We start from the raw sequence: 15,453 nt of genomic DNA, 5'->3' as shown, positions 1-15,453 counted from the left end.
TTGAGTCAGGATCTCCTCCGATAGTATAGCAACTTCCGGAGACCCACTCACACAAACGTTGTCCCCTAGAAGTATGTACGACAGGAAGCCGCGCCGCGATTAAAAACTTTACGTACCACACCACCCACTGATGTGTACACCAGGAGTAGGGTCACAGCCAGATCAACCTCCCATTTGAGTGCATCCAATTTAACGAGACCCCATCTTTCATTCTCTGTCTGAACCAGGCAGAGTTTTTGGTGTAGATCCGGAGCCCCGACAACTATATCGGCGATCTCATTCAACTTCAGTGGTTCTTCATCGGATCTCCCCAATGGCGCCTTCCTTCGTATATAAACATCTCGCTGGAATTGGAACTAGTTTATCTCCTTCTGAAACGCCAATGAAACGCTTCTGTATACTTCTTTGTGAAGCGTGAATACATCATAGTAACCTCTCAGCACTTCATGCGCTTACGATCCAACATGAAGCCCGTCCCAGCGTTGATGTTCACCAAGAGTGGGTACAATGTTATTTCGAATAGGGCGTCCTCGTACTGGCCTTCTTGATTGTCCAGACATGATGGGAGGAGGGCACTGTGCCCTTGTTGAACATCGCTCAAGGATACAAACATCTTCAGCGTGTATGTATCACCATGAACAGAATGGCCTTCAGCTTCAATAGGGAGGCCACTTACAAGGCCGATGCATTACATATCGTCCAAACCCACGCAGATCATCTTGTACGTTCTGACATCTACATGAGCGAGAGCAAGACCTTCCAGGTTCAATTTACAGATATGTTCTCGAACTACTGCCTACCGTTAGTAACCAGCGTCTCCACAGTCCAAGCTTGGAATACCACCTCAATACAGTTCTGGCAGAGCCACCTGAACTTTGCAGTCTGGTGCGCGACTAGGGGTTTGCGGCGTGTTCTGCCAAAGACTACCTCATCGCCCCCAATCCTCGAATAGAGGTACCTCGAATAGAGCTACGGAGGCGTTCGACAACTCCTAAGACAAAAGGGCTTATGAAAGGATTTGACGTGAGTTCCCCGTCTCTCCACATACGGACTGGAGGCGCAGTGGTGTAAATCACGGTCTCGGGAAAGCATACTACTACATGACCTGGATCGGTTACGGCTCTGTTGGCGACGGAACTTTCGATCCGAGCAGGATGTCGTTCTCTAGCCGTTCTGCACGTAGACTAAATCGAACAGGAAGATGTGGCTGTTTTAGGCGCCCAAGCCAACATCGAGGACGCCATCTCCTCCCCAGTCGACTTGCCGTCCGCCATGAAACGCTACCAGGATGTGTTACAGTACGCTGGTAGTGCAGTGGAGTTTGTGTTCGGCATAGACCTATATATGGCGCCGAGCGACATGCTTCTGCAGATCGGGAAGATAGCCAACTATAACAACAAAATCGTCGTGACCACGGAGGATCAGACGCTAGGCGCCAACGAGGGTGTGAACGAACAAGTGCCACCTACTTTGCAGCCAAACGGGAGCGGGGAAAGGGGATTATGAAGCCACAAGAAGCTGTCCCCTCGCCCACGTTGCAAACACGACGGCGGGAAGGCCCACCAGACAACTCATTCTCGTTAGCGTCGTACAACCACGATGTGGAGAACACAGTTCTCGTGGTAGCCGGGGCTGCTATTGGGTTACTGCTGTTGTGTTCCCTATATTAGCAAGCCTCGTACGGTCACAAGCAACATGCTGCTTACAGCCATGATCAGATCCCAGAAATTCTCGACCAGCCATCCAACTGTTTTCCCGAGAAGGTTCAGCAGCCATGACACAAAACTGCCGATAATGCCAGGCCACGCTGCAGCCGCTTTCCCAGCCAACTTGCCAAGGGTGCGCCCGATGGCCTGAAGATGCTTTTTCACCCACTGTCGGTGACCGCTAACACCAGCGTCGAGATCGCCATGCCAAGCGCCGTGAGGTTGGAGATGATAGTGATCCCTTGCACCCGGGAGAGTGCAGATGCGCCTGGCCAGTGTGGGGTGGTCGTGCAGGATGCACTGGGTGGTCTCCCTGGTGCGGTTTATTTGGGACCGCAGGGCTTCGCGCGTCGAAGAGGCCGCCTCACGGCGGACCGTCCTCTTATCCTGGAGATCACATATCCGTTCCTCGATGCGGCGCAGGAAGAATTCATCCACGGCCTCTCCCAGTTTCTGCTTTTGACTAGCAATGTCTTCATCGAGCCTTGACAGCTTTGCGAGGTCATTCGTGAGCTCACCCCGGATAGCATGCAGCGCCTTGTCCAGCCCCCGTATTTCTCGGAGTTTGATCGGTGGGTCCGCTCGATGTCGCTATCGATCAGGCTTGTTTTTATTCTCTGGGCAGCTTTAGAGGTTTCTTTCAGCGTCCGGCCCAAATCCTTGAGCTCAATGGTGTCTACCCTGGCAGTTCATTGGCGGATGTCTGCAGGGCTGTGGCCGCCTCTTTCGGCAAGGCTGACTTTCCTTTAGGGGGCCGCGTCCCGTCGACAAAGCCCAGATCACACCGAATAGCGTTAAGCTCACTGCACCGGCTTGCTAGTGTGTAAGGTGCCAAAGGCTTACCAGTCCGTCTGCTGACGATGTCCAGGCTTGGAGGGGCCACGAGGAGCAGTTGTCCTTGCCGATCTACCTTCCCCCCAAGCTGGGGTGAATTCCTCCCCAGCCAGTGCGTTGTAGTAACCATCCACGGCCGTTTGTATCACCTCTCGCTGAAGACTCGTCCTGTTGGCGGTTCGCGTTGTGTCCCGTTGTGAGGCCGTATCGACATCAGGTAGGGTAAGGGCGTCATCAAGATCGGCGTTATCAGGATCAACGTCATCAATGTCACACGCGGGATTGTCGAATTCGCCGTAGTTCGCCATCTTCTATATTAGACAGTGCACCTCGATGTCTAACATGGTAACAGTGACTGCCAGTGAATACGGTCGCAAGATCAACCCCTTCAGAAGGCTCCGTAAGGCTTTGTTTGTAAAAGGCTACAGTCCGTTGTCATCACAAATAACCCGAGCATGATCGACGAGAACCAGCAATTGCTGGTCCGTTTTCGAGCCTTGGCTCAAATGACGTCATTGTGTCCGGAACCGCGCGTCTGGCCTTCACGATCAAGCTCAATTCGACCGACGAGAACGCCACTGTGGTCAATAACCTAGGAGGCCCCACAGTCAAGAAGACCACGATTACAATAAGAGGGAATGTAATGTCCATCGACTCCGATGTGTTCCAGTGCTATGGTTATGTGTGGTTGGCATAATGCAGCTTACCAAGGCATCAGTAACCCCAACATGCTCAAACTCCACGTCGAAGTGGGAGACGCGGATAATGATGATGCTAGAGTGCCATCGCGAGCGTATACGGCAACCGGTTCTACATCCCGCTGGATTTCGAGCCCATGGAGAGCCTTATGCCGTACTATCAGAGCGCCTTTGCAGACCGGCTAGAGTACGAACAGACATTCACCAACTACAGTGGGGTCATACTGTTGTGGAAATAGATCTTGCAATTATCGCCTTGGAACGCCCTTTACGGACTACGAATGGTATAGGAATGTCGGACATGACGCTTATATATATAAGCGACAGATGATGTTATTTAAAATAAAATCTGCTGGTTTTGGTTACTTTTTTGTGCGGCTAAACTGTCGTGTATTTCGAACAAGCCATCTCTTTATAATACAGACAGTTTGGGTCGTAACAACTGTTTGATGGCGTTCTCCGGCACCGTGGACGTGTGAAGGACAAATAGGACGTGCTCTGGAACATAAACCTTAATGTGCCAGGTAAATCGCTGAAGGGCGTCTTGATGCTGCTTGAGACTGTAAAGATTGTTTGAAGACTGTCTACAAGAAAATGATGATTTGACACAGAACCAAAGCATTCATCCGCACGGACTCCAGACTTGGCACAGCACAGGGACTGCCTGGCTGCACTTGCGTTGGGCGGTACTTGGGGAAAAAGGTGTCAGCCATGAGCGACGAGGATATGGAAAGGCTGTTCTCCCGATGACGCTCGTCTGGGCGCCCAAATGACTAAAACTTTCGGGAAAGCCGCTTTACAGGCTTATGGGATGGAGGCTAGCAGAATTCTACCTATCCCACCCGAGAGTCGAGCGAACTTGGTAGAAGAGCTAGAGGCGGATCCCTTTGTTTTGCACAAGAGCTCAGCAGTGCTGCGTGCCGGCTGTATCACAGCTATGGCAAGTACTTAACCCCTCTAAACATGGCGCTAACCACATTGGTCGGTTAAACACATCTGCCCTAAACGGGATGAAGAAGAGTATGAGCTCTACAAAAGCGCCGGGGAAAGCGGAGTCCAGGGAGACAGCGGCAAACAGTGAGGGGGAACAAACAAGCGCAATCTATTTTCATGTTAAAGATCCCAAGGGAGTTGCCGCTGGGAAGGCTGAGGCTGGAGCGCGAAAGGCGAACGCGGCTAAGATCTTAGATGAACTTCGGAAGGCGAAAGCTTCTCTGCAACACGCGCAAGGCTCCGCCCACAACTCTGTCGCAGCGCCAGATGACCATCCTCGCCCCCACCCCGGACCCCTGCGGGACAGAACCAGCGAACGTCAAAAGCTCTACTGAGTAGAGCGGCGGTTCACCTTGCTTATGGCCTGCATCAAGAGATGCGACTCATAGCCCCGCAATTTGTGGAAGACAACTGGAATGGTGGTGGTTTTGGGGCTCAGCCGCAGCTTCAGGTTGCAGGCGTTGTGTGCGGCACCTCTGTATTTTCCGGTGATGTGGCAGTGGTCGCGGAGTCCAGTTGCTCTGCAACTACAAGCAGCATGGCTGGTGGTAGCAGTGTTGTATGGCCGCCAGTCCTCTTGGGTCGTGACCATGGCTTTTGGGCTGGCTAGCTCTGTTTTCAACTTGCGCTCTTCTTCCTGCAGCCCGTCGCAGCCTACCAGGACATAGCAGTAGCTGTAGGCCTCATGGTGCTGCGTTTTCCTTGTGTTGCTTTGGGCGGGGTCGAGCCCAGGCACCTTGATTTTGGTTGTGAGAGCCACAACGTTGCCGCAGATGATGTAGGAGCTGGGAGTTGCTCGTGGTGGTTCTGGAAGGTGAGCTTGTTTTTACTCTCTTCCGGCGTCTATACCCTTACACCAGTATGGCCAATACCCGTGGGACTCGAGAAGGTCTTCCCGGAAATAGCCGTGGAGGCAGCGCTCGCAGAAGTGCTGTCGATGTTGGTGTTTGAGGTCTTTGATCCAGGTGTAGTGGAATTTCCCGGCCTTCTCCATTAGTAGCAGGTTGATCCTTGGTATGTCCTCTGGCTCCTTGCTGAGCCGATTGACAATCACCCCTTTATCCCAGTCGAAGACGTTGATGGCTAGGTTGGTCTACTTCTCCCTTTGATCCCATCTTCCCCATAGGTGACAGGAAACAGAGCTGATCGGAGTGCCCAACGGAGGCAGTGATCATCCTTGTTCTTCACGTAGACGACAGCCTTCTTGCTCCTCACAGCTGTTGGCAGTGGGATGTAGGAGCCTCCTCTCAACGGCTGGTATCGAGATGTCCAGCCAGAGTGTTTGGACGCTATCCACAGCCCACCCTGAACCCTTTTGTTTCCATTTTTATAGTGTCCCTAAGATTTTTGGGAAGGTCTTGTCTAGAGCCTCGTCTGTGTTTGGTGCCTCGAGTAGAACCTCCTGCTTGCTGCAGAATACGGGGTTGGTGTACTTTTCTTTGCCGTTGGGGTTGTCCTTTGGCAACTGGACTGGCTTGCCCGGATCTGGGGGCGTAGAAGAAGGCTCTTGGGTCCGTTCTGACACCTTCTGACACAACCATCTGCCATCCCCTGAGGTCGTTCTCTACTCATGTGCCCCCATCTGTCTAATAGGGGGAGATTTCGATAGCAGCTAGTTGTGGTGGTATGGTATAGCCATGTGTCCCCCACTTTTCTAATTGGGAATTTCGATGGCTGCTATTCGTGCACACTTTGCTCTGAAAGTGCGCCGCTTTTCGCGCCAGATCTTTTTGCAAAGGAGAGCAGCGCCACAGCCCTTACTCCGAGCCAGAGGTGTTTTGACTCCTACCCCACACCCTTGACAGGGGCAGAGGCACCTACTACCTTATGCTAGCCGGGCGTTGTGGATCTTGCAGTACTCCTTCCGACAACTTCTCCCACACAATTCCGTCTTTCCCCACAACAGCCGAGCACATTTGTTCGTCACTCTCATTGTAACAGATTGCTATACCCTCACTGATGGGCATATTTAAAAGGCCTGTTTTCTGCTGTGTTCTCTGATTGTTTATGTAGACAGACAAGCTCCGGCGTACATTGCCCAAAGTTTATGTAGGTACTTTCCATTAAGACTGAACATGGTTGTGGGGAGGGGCTCGCAAGGGTGGCGGAGCCTTTTGGTTGCCGCTTTTACATCTACCCCTGACGCTAGGAGGACACATACACCCATTATAACTTCCGTTTTTCGGGAGGGACCTATGTAATTCAGTGTGTTTTAGGGTGTAAAGTTTGTTTTTGCTGCCAGCCTGCTGTTTTTGGTGTACAGGTGCTTGCTTGGTATCAAAACGCTAGAAAATTGTCTAAGCTTTGGGCAGGTATGAGTTTTACTGATGAAAGTGTGAAATTCTGGGTCAAAGGACACAAGGAGATAGTTGGTGTTGAAGCTGCGAGTGACGTCCCCTTGGCGTTGCTAGGCACCCCTCCCAGATGCCGGCATAGAAAGGTTCAGATTTTGACGGACTACCTGCGTCAAGATTTTAATGGCTTCTTTCTCACAGGCTGGGTCGGGTATGTACCAAATCTTATTGACCACGGAAGGTTTGGGGCTATTTCATGTACGTGAACGAGATGCTGGCCCAGTCCCGGCATAATTTATACTGCTAGATTACCGCCCTGAGCTTGGTGTACACATTTTTGTCTGTGACCTCAAATTGATCATATAGTCTGATAAGATAAAATATGCCTGTCGTGACGAAAGTTAATACAGACATTATTTCGCCTGTATACTTAATCGCAAAAATTTCCTGGAGAAAGCTGCATACATTTCAGGTTTGAAAGAAAAACTGAAGCCGTTTCAGTTCTTTTCAACATAATATAATGTTGCTTCTCTGCCAGGCTACAACATGAAGAGAAAACCCAGTGTAGTGGTAGACAAATGGAGACACATAACCTCTAGTTAATTTACCTGGGTTAACTGTCTTATAAACGTTTAAATAGCTGCATAATGCCTTAAGTAGAAATATATTAAAATGAGTGATGCAGGTTATTATGGACCCGCAGTCCAGAATTACTCAAATGCTGTCGACATACCCTGCATTAAGGTCATGTCTAACACATAACAGTTAACATTACCATATTTTGTTTTCAATTTTTCTACCTAATTCTGCTGGAAAGCATTGTATTAGGGGCGATGTAAGTTTTCAAACATTTACACGAGCATTGAGAATAAAAACCTGATGTAAAATAAAACCCCATGTAAAATGACCGATAGATTTGACTGTACCACTGTCGCCGATGCTCAGATTGTTAGACGAAATAAAATACTATAACATATGGGGTAAAATCCTATTTTCCCGTAACCCTTTTTAGTTCAAGAATTAAAGGCAGCCTAATCAGAGTGAACGCGAACAACGTCACGGTCACCCATTGCCAGAGAGTTATACTAACAGACAAAATTGCAATTTATTATACATCACCAGCCTAGAATTACTCAAATATTGTGTCCAAGTTATTCTAGACCAGCATTGACTAACATATAATTTTTTTTTATATTTATAATTCCGCTTAAGGTATGCGCTTTTATTTTGTCCATTCCTTTTAGTTGATGTATTCAAGGTAGGTTAATTAGAGTGAACCTGGATTACGCCACGCACTCAGCATTACCTATAAGAGTTATATCAATATTTGTTCGGTATTTTTCTTGACTGATAAAGTCTTGGCATTTGCGTAGCAACTCTTCTCCCACAGGACTCATGAATGGCACAAACCGTCTTTTTGTAGGTCTATCATAATTGTATTACGCGTGTTTACTTTGAATGGTTTGTCTTATTTTATTGCCAATAAATAGCCTTGACATAAAGATCGTTTGGTCAGTGTTTTTATATGACTGGATATTGTATAGGCTATTGAAATGGCTTGCAAAGCTTTTGGCTGATTATATTTACATCATCATCTTGACACACCCACATAAGGTAAACAGTTTAATGGATTATAAAATAGATGAAAACTTAATTAAGCCTTTTTACAGAACGACTGACAGAAGTTTCGAGTTTGCCTTCAAAACATTTAGAAAGTAAACTAAGCGTCCTACTATAATTACCCCACATATTGTCACCCCGAATGGAATCGATGGGATATATGCAGCTGTGTTTAAAATAGTTTCAGAGCCGTTCCATTAATTGAAGTGTCTCAGCTGTGTTATGACATAAATGAAAGCAGTATTATAACTACACTGTTAGATGTTAGGAGAGCACATCATATTAAGTCATTCTATATCAGTGAGGTCTAATAGTCTAAATGACACTTTCCTCATTTACCTAATTCTGCTTAAGCCATAGACCAAGGAGATGGTGTAAGTTACTTCTATTTAAGCATTTACACCATCAGTTGGAATAAAACTCTGACCGAGATAGACTGACTGGAAGTCGTATTTCATCTGTTACGTGTGACCATTTGACAGCCATCACACAGTCGCCACTTCTCTCGTTTTACTCTCTATATCGTTGATTTTTTTACCACAACGACTTTTAAAAGCCTTGGGCATTTTCAAGTTTTGGTATGTTATGATAGCAGCCATTGTGTAGTTGGAATATTTCTGGAGTTTCTTGTAAACGAAGTAAGCATTCAGGCAATAGTCTACCTGTTAATGAGCTATCGTATTTTAAATAATGACAGTACTACTTGTTGAACGCAGACATCAGACCTATCATTTACCTACAGTAAACTGTCGCGTACGAAGCTTTATTTAAAAACAACATTATCACCGTATTTCACTCTCCTGGTTCCATCAAAACAACAAATTGTTATCATGGTGTGGACGGGTCTTCTGGAGGAAGATTACGTCTGCATCGGTAGATACCGAAAGAACCCTGACTGGTACTAATGAGCACTGTCTAAGTTTTTAATGCAAAGCAGAAATATGTCAAACAACCCAACTGAAAAATCAACAACCTATGGTTTAGAGAACATAACCATAAGCATAACCATAACAAGTCTTTCCACTTAAACATAAGAATAACCATCAGAAATCAAATCACTTAAACTTATTTATGCTTAGAATAAAGGCCATGTGTATCACACATAGCACATGTTTGATGTGGACCTATCTTTTCACTGGGCCCACACATGAAAATTCTAGGTTAGTCGTTTTTTACGCCAAGTTTACCTAGAGAACTGATGCCCTATGCTTTTGACCCAGGGATCCATAAGGATATCAAAGCTTTGCACTTTATTTATTTCATTGCTATTTTACGCCGTACTCACTTATATTTCAAATGTACAACGGTGGGAGGAAACTGGACAGAGCGCTGAGAATACCCACGACCATCGGCAGGTTGCTGGGATACCTATCCACGTCCCGCATGTAATTAACTTTGCTCTTCGAGATAACCATATGTTTAAGCAGAGCCATTATAACCATAAACTTAAACTTAATCATAGAAAACCTTTGCTCTTGAACAGAACAATCAGGATAAGTATAACCATGTTAATGCGTCGCATTTAAAGGTCTCCATAAGCCTAAGTAAAACCATAACAATTAAACCTTAACATCTGAAACATAAGCATAAACATAACCATAAAAATTAAACCTTAACATTTGAAACATAACCATAAACTTAACCATAACACTTAAACCTTAACATTTGAAACATAACCATAAACATAGGCCTAACCATAACAATTAAACCTTAACATCTGAAACATATTCATGAACATATCTATAACATATACATCTTAAAATTTAAAACGTAACCATAAATACAGCCGTAACAATAATACCTTATCATTTCAAAACATAACCATAAACATAACCCTTAACATTTGAACATAACCATAAACATAACCATAACAATTAAACCTTAAAATCTGAAACATAAGCATAAACATAACATTTGAAACATAACCATGACTATAACCCTAAGAAGAAGAAGACTTCGCAGTAAAACATAACTGTAAACAAACAAATTGATTGTCATAACAAATGCGTAACCATAACACACCATAGCACGTAAACACAAACCGTTAAAATAAGGAGCATAACAGCGCGAAACCGACATTAACACCTAAACCATAACAATGCTTAGCACCTAAACATAACCATAAGTATAACTATAGGAAGCCTTTCTACTTAAACAACCATGCCGAAGCTTATCACTGTCACATAAGCATAACAATAAAGATGAGTATTAAGCGTGATAAACTTTAACACTTAAACAACAACAACGTTAGGTTCGTAAACATAACCGTAAGCATAGCCATAGCCTTTCCACTTACACATAACCATAGCCTTTCCACTTACACATAACCTTAAGCAAAAGAAGAACCTTACGTAAGATGAAAATCATAAGCAAAGGAAAAACTATAAGACAGCTTAGCACTTAAAGATAACCATGGGCATGAATAGACTAAATAATAAGAAAGCTTAGGAGTATGGTAAATTTACCGACAGTGTTTCGGCGACTTCATTCTAAAGCTGTTTTCTAAACAGTCAGTTGATTAACAGATAATACTGTGTGCTGACACCTCAATTGTTTTCATGCAGTTTTAAAGAAATTAAATGTTTTGGGTGTCAGTGTATCCCAAGCCTTGATAATCTGATAATCGTGTATATAGCATATCACATATATACAGGCTCACTCCAGCATATGCACAGGGAAATATAAATATCAACTGATATGCACCAGATACAAGTGTCTGACATACTCAATCTACATGTAACTCATGTAAATCACGCCAGGATCCTCCATGGATTTGGAACTTAGTCTAAGTTGTGAAGGTACAAAACATAAATTTGCCAAGAGAATTTTACAACAGTCAGAACAGTTTTTGGAAAAATTATCAACAATCAATGAGATTGATGCAACTGACCAAATATGGAAAACTTATGCACTCATCCGGCAAATTTTAGAATGTTATGCGACGACTCACATTTACACATGTTTCGACGTTCTGGTTTAAAGTCAAATTAAACTTGACGAGAATTCTGAAACTCAGTGAACATTGTGTAACAAGGGTTATGAGAAACCCGACACCTCGTCGGTGAGGGCGACTCAATTCAAATGGCAGCTTAAGTTGACAGAACATTTAAATTCATATTGAGCAGGTGTCATCATGGAATAAACACAGTGTGAACGTTTGTGTGCACACCATGTTTAGAGTGAGTGAGTGAGTGAGTGAGTAAGTGAGTGCTAAGGGTTTAACACCATACGTAACGAATTTTCATCATACAACGAGGAGTCTTTAGGTTGTGAGATGTACCTCTGTTTATGCAGAGCGGATTTATACCGTCCTTTTATTTGATGGTGCTTCCCGAGAGGTCTTACCAAAGGCAAGCAAACTCTGTCACCAGACATATTATACTTAAACGGATTGACCAGTCGTTACACTATCCTCTTAATGCTGAGCACCAAGACAGGCAGCTGATACAACTTCTTTTAATGTCTTAGGCAGACCATATTTAGTGTCACCATTGTGACTTAAGACTAAAATATGTACATTTAAACACAATTCAAAAACCTGATAATCTGAATAAAAAAATAAATACACCTAATTATTTAAAATTATTTATTTCATGAAGTCATCAAAAGATGCACATAGTCCACACCAAGTTTCAGCAAGATGGTGTTAAAACTGCAACATTTAACCCCGACAAAAAACCTTACCCTGGCCTACTATAGTACTGGCTTGGATAAAATGGTCCAAAACCGGATAATTTGAATAAAATTGCAAACTAGCAGACCTAAACATAAAGCCTTACTCAACTGACAGACCAAAAAGTTTTCTCGGTCACCAACACCGACACCAATGCCGACACCAACAGGGATATCAACGCCGGCATCAACACAAACGTCGATTCCAATACCACTTTTCCCCCACACTGCCAATATCTCATAACGGCGAGCTGAAAATTGAGTAGTCACATCAGATCTATATAGTTCTTGATAACACACTTAGCACCAAATATGAACCTATGGTTTTATATGGAATGCGCCAAAGCTGTATACTTCGGCCTTTCATAACAAGCCTACACATGTCCGCCTACGTCGCACAAGTATTGCCAGTGCGACATCCGTTACACTCACTCATGTGATGCCCAAAGAATTATTTCTAGAGTGAAACATGCAGTATCGAAACTATAAACTGCTTTAAGTTTCCCCCAAGGTAAAATACGAGATATGGACATGTACCAGGAGTTCCTTATTGTGACCAGAAATCATGCCACTTTTGTTACATATGCGAAATTTTGCCGCTGCCTAACATCTCGACAGAGTAGCAGCTTAATGAAGAGGAAACCTGACAATTTTTTTAAATAGGGGTTACATAAAGCACTACAACGCAAGAATTGGTGTAAACATAAGCATATTAAACGTTACCACTTAAACATAAGCATATTAAACGTTACCACTAACACATAAGCATACTAAACGCTACCACTTACACATAATCATATTAAACGTTGCCACTTACACATAAGAATAAACTGTAAGCACAAGTATAAGCACAAGCACAAGCATAACAAAGCTATGCATTTAATCATAAGTATAAGCAGAACAAAAACAACAAACCTACACATAAGTATACGCATAACAAAAACAACAAACCTACACATAAGTATAAGCATAACAAAAATAACAAACCTACACATCAAGCATGAAAATAAGAACAAAACAAAACAGAAACAAAAAAACAAAACAAAAACAAACAAGGTGCCCGAAAACTAAAGCCAGGGTTAAAATCAGCTCCGTAACGTTTCAAGGATGAAGTACGCTTTAAAACATGACAAAATGTACAAAGTAGACTATTATTATTTAAGACATGAATATCCCTTGTGTACATCAAGATTGTTGAAATTCAACTGTGAATGTAGCCAGTCATAAAGGTACACAATTGGGTGACACAAGAGACCTCTCACACGGACTCAGATCACAGCTTCTCAGGATTTCTCCAAGAAGACTTAGCGAAGTGCACAAAACACCATGAGTGGACTGAAAAATCTGTTACCTCTGAGAAAAGATTCACAACTAGTGTGAAAATACAACTGGAAACTACATGGGACCGCAACCAAAATCTGTGGATCACCCTCGCAGAAAGAGCAACCAAGCAAGTAAACAAAACAATGGCGTGATTACAGCTTCAAGTCCCATGCTAGGTAAAACTCAGCAGGACTTGGCAATCACATTTGAATCAAGAATGAACTTCCCCACCCCTTTCCCTTGAATGCTCTACCAGTTTTTCTACCAGGTGCACCAGATTGCCCTTGAAAGATTTGCTTTGATCACTTTAAAATGGTTAATCAAGAACCGTAGTATGAAATTGCCTCAGTTTATCAGTCATTGCCAGTGTTGCAGGACAATTACGCTGGGTTATATTCTGAACGTCTAAGGTCAAGAAAATTGAACCGTGGAAATGACTGTGACTTCAGTGTGGTTATCGACAAGTCAGGTCATTGTGAAGCTTCTACAAATGAACACGAAGAAATACGCGAACATCAAAAATGAACATTTTGTTTTACCTAAAGAAGATGGAAATAAGAAATCAAGACTGATAATTCAGTTCTTCAGTTCTTCAACACATAAAACCCAGAGGGCTTAACAAACAGAAGAGAGTGAGCACATGAAGAGGAGCAAGCATATAGGACACACGGCCAACCGGTTAATAAATAAACCATTCTACAGTCATTCTACACATTGGAACAAATAATATCAGTTGGCCATAGGAGGTGTCTGTAAATCATTATGCAAACTTTATTCATACAATCAAACTCCAGGCACCCACTATTAATTATAATATCTGAACTCACCGCCAGCAACCCCGGCATAAACCACCTAAATGAAGGATCTGACCAGAAGAAAAAACTGCCGATTTATGGAACATGTCGCCTTCTACCTTCAGACTGGACGTGTCAACACAGACATGTTGACTGGTGACTCCTGAGCGCGAAAGGAACGCGCCAACTTCTCAGGGACATCAACACTATCCATCTAAGCCTTTTAAGCTACTCACAATGATAAATCTAATGTGAACAACTTCGAATTTTTGGACAGCCATATCACTCGTACAATAAATGCAGCCATAGACAACTAGTGCCGTTCTGAACGTGCCAGGCACAAGAAAAAAATCTGTGAGTTTTTATTAGAACAGTGGCGAGGCAGAGAACGCCGTATTATTTATTTGTTTATTTATTTGATTGATGTCTTACGCCGTTCTCAAGAAGAAACCGGAAACACATGCATGTAAATATTTCCAGAGTGCTTGGTTAAACATGTAACTGTTCAACGATGACCACAGCATTTACACCAAGCTTGTCTAGGTGTACGTACTTAAACACGTGTATAGTGCGGATCATAAATGATGTCATAGGACCAAGTAGGACCAAGGCCTAGAAATTCATCTTAACCTACCCTAAAATAGTTTGAATTTATTTATTTATTTATTTATTTATTTATTTATTTATTTATTTATTTATTTATTTATTTATTTATTTATTTATTTATTTATTTATTTATTTATTTATTTAAGTGGTGTTTTACGCCATATTCAAGAATATTTGTCTGATTTCACTTACTCGGTTACATTATGGTGTGAGGAACTTTCAAACGATATGCAAGATTATTCTCTGAGCGGGTTGAATTTTGGTCTATGCAGGTTGAAATTAATTTCGGTGTGGTAGAGAAATCTTCACAAATAAGGGCAAAAAATAAATGTGTTATACAAATACATATATCAATTCAAAATGATGTTGTATGTTCCGTATGTCCCGACGTTAATTGTAGGTGAAAAACGTCACAAATAAAAACAAACACGTCTCGGATATACAAACAACAAGACACTTGAACCTTTAAACCGTAAAAAAAACTTATGAATAACGCTACGATGAACAAAACAGTCCACCATCTAAAATATCAACATACAAACAATTATCGTCCATCATTAAATTGTGTTGGCTATATGCGGAGTTTACCCCAGTAGACTCATGCATCACGCATGTACGTGCATCAATAGGAGTGGGATTCGATTTTCCCACCAGGTGTTTCCTATTCAGTATTAACCTGTATGTGATAAATTAATTGGTGTTTTACGCCGTACTCAAGAATATTTCACTTATACGACGGCAGCCAGCATTATGGTGGGTGGAAACCGGGCAAAGCCGAGGGTTGGGGGGGGGGGGAACTCACGACTATCCGCAAGTTGTTGCAGACCTTCCCACCTACGGCCGGAGAAGAAGCCGTATGAGCTGGAATTGAACTTATAGCGACTGCATTGGTGAGAGGACCCTGGGTCATTAC

This window comes from Liolophura sinensis, chromosome 11 (assembly GCF_032854445.1).
Source record: "Liolophura sinensis isolate JHLJ2023 chromosome 11, CUHK_Ljap_v2, whole genome shotgun sequence".
In the NCBI taxonomy this organism is placed as follows: domain Eukaryota; kingdom Metazoa; phylum Mollusca; class Polyplacophora; order Chitonida; family Chitonidae; genus Liolophura; species Liolophura sinensis.
The sequence above is the reverse complement of the archived record's forward strand: the minus strand, read 5'-3'. Positions refer to the sequence as shown.